This window comes from Polistes dominula, unplaced genomic scaffold, assembly GCF_049000335.1.
Source record: "Polistes dominula isolate Pdom_NZ unplaced genomic scaffold, Pdom_raw_medaka contig_338, whole genome shotgun sequence".
Taxonomy (NCBI): Eukaryota; Metazoa; Arthropoda; class Insecta; order Hymenoptera; family Vespidae; genus Polistes; species Polistes dominula.
The window spans coordinates 15,339-18,277 of NW_028301083.1; positions in this window are offsets into that span (position 1 = coordinate 15,339).

The following is a 2,939-nucleotide window of genomic DNA, read 5'->3' on the forward strand; positions in this document are numbered from 1 at the left end:
CCACCCCAACCCTCATTCCCACCACTCCCACTACCATCTCACCGTCACCCCCAGCACGATCTCCCGTTCGACGACCGTTTGCATTGTTTTTATGATAGGGTTTGGGAACTTGATGAGTAAAAAAAAAAAAAAAAAGAAGGTCATCAACTTGAAAAAGTAGGGACTTGGACACTTCTTTGGATTTCAAATTTTCCCGAGGCGTACGATAATTTTGCGCCCCTGTGTCCATCAAACGAACTAAAGTCTCTGGGATCACTGCATTCATCCTATTTCTTCACCGGACGCCTACGACTACACATCTTCAAGGATTATAGAGGCCATATTGGACTAAGGCTTTAAGAATTCACAAAGGACAACGAAGAGAATATCCTAATTTTCAAGACTCGTGAAAGTGAGCCCATTCAACATCACAACCCTTAACCCTTTCGCTACTACGAGAAACTATAGTCGCTCTCCATGTGATGCCACTCAGGTACTACGAGCGGCTATAGTCGCTCCCGCTAAAGATGTCGCGTAATTGTATATATGATAAGCGCCTGCAGTTGCTATGCATAGAGTATCTCACTCTAGACATGCCGCGTGAGTCTTTCGTTTTGCATCATTTGTTTTTTACGGGCTTCAATAATAAACCAAATGCCTCGAGCATCAGTCTTACGACACCGGCTCGAACGGTCTGTGCGGATTACGTTAGTGCTTACAAATCATAAGAACCCGTTGCAAAAGTGTGTAGTCTGTACTAAAAATGATAAGAGGAGGGAATCGCGATATCAATGTAAGATTTGTGATGTTGACCTATGCGCAACACCGTGTTTTGAAAAATACCACACGCAGTATCATTATTAAAATCAATTCTAATCATACGCTTATATCATGTTGTATAATATTATTATATTGTGTAATATCATTTGATCTCAGCAAATAAAAGTGCGCATGTTAATAAATTATAAATACTCAGTTTTAAAACAAGTTTTTTCGTCGAAAGTACCAGCTAAGAACGCAGGTTACAATAAGGCGTTGATGCGACCGCTGCGATCGGTTGCGTGCACCGTGCACTGTTTCGGTGTAGCACACCGTACTGCGGGAGTACCGCGACGGAGATCCGCCCCGTAGCGAAAGGGTTAAGGTTGTGATCGCTATACTTGAGGAGTGCGAGAGGTGAGATCTTTCCAATATATATATATATATATATTTCACATCGACGGTATTTTCCCACGTGGTGCACTCTTATTGTATAACCAAATATCATCCAGGGTTTTTATGCCGCAAGGCTTTTCCCTGACGAGCCAATAAAAAAAGGCATTGTTTCTTTGATTGGCTCAATCACGTGTTTTATTTTACACCTTAACCTAACCCTTTATTCTCCACTTCATAGCATAAACAAATTGCCAGAGGACTCTTAGTTGAGGAATTTCAGCCATAACAAAGAGTAATTTTAATATCCCCTATAACTCAATACATACTAACAAAAAAAATTGTATACCTGAATTTCAAAAAATAGATAATTCGTATTTACTTAGTTTCCGACGAATTATATTTCCTTTGATAAACATCCTACCATTTTGGTGTCTATTTATAACTATCGCATTCAGCATTCCATTTTTATTGCTTGAATTTGGAAAAGTGTACTTTTTATCAGCTATTCCACCCAGAAACCATACCGGTGACCTTTATTATATATGGTAATAATATTATAATAAAGTAATCCACTTTACTCTCATTTGATTAACTCAGCTGGAATCGAGTCATTACATGGTGATATATGATTTTTTAATTTTTTAATCTCGCTTTTTATCTCTGCAATTGTCGGTTCGTTAATCATAAGTTCTGCCGTTTCTAGTCCACCGGAACTTAAAATTCTCTATTTCCTGGTTGTTCTAAAATTTTACGTTCAATCACCTGTCAAAAGAATCTTTCTACGTGTTTAATACTCCCGTTGCATCTGTAATTTTATTGCTGTTCTTATCTTTCCCTAGTTCCGTCTGAATTTGGAATTCCTTTCTAAGTCTATTTATCCCAAAATACATATCACGGAAATTACTGCTTTGGTAATTTTCGTCTAATTATTGTATTTTATTTTTAAGGAATTTTCGCTTCTTGTTTCCATCATATTATGCATCGCTTGCCAAATATTGCGAAATTGTTCCCGGATTACGTTCGTGCTTTTGGTCAGCCTCGAGATACACGCTTCGTTTCGAACTTTAACTGCTATCTTGCATTATTTGTCGAACCACAGTTCGTTTTTGTGTTTATTACAAATACCGACGGTGGCTTTCGCCAATGTAATTATCACGTCGTGTATGTTTTCCCATTTTTTATTAGTACTGTCCTCCGATTCATTGATTTCCTTTGCTGATCTGAGTTTATTCGTTATTTCGGTCGTGCTCTATGTTCCGTTTTCTCCCTTTGTAAACCTTTTCACGAATCACACACAATAAATAATATAATTCAAAGGCTTTTTGATAAGTGCGTGACTTTAATGAAAGGTTAAGATAAAAGTGGTATTTAATATCTGGCATTTTCCATCTTATATAGCTAAAAACACAAAGTTTCTTGTCAATCTTTTTAACAGAGATCCTTTGCCAGTATTTAAAAGCGGAAAAATTTGTGTGCCTTTGCTACTATTGAACTTAGCTTGTTATAAAAACATTATTGAATTCCACGGCAAGTTTCTCCCATATTAATTTGATTATTAAGATTTGTACATCTTTTGAACTCATTTTGGTTTCAAGTATAAAGAAATGACTCGGTGGAAAATGATTTGCATTGAACGAAGAAGTTATTCCGAAAAAATGTTAATTTTAAGACATTTGAATAATTGTATTTTTGAAAAAGCTTGAAATATCATCGGACAATATGTATCGAGGTTAAAAGAGACCATGTAAAAAAAGAATCGAAATTTAAGCAAAGAAAATGTTTTTAATTTTAAAGTCATGTATCTA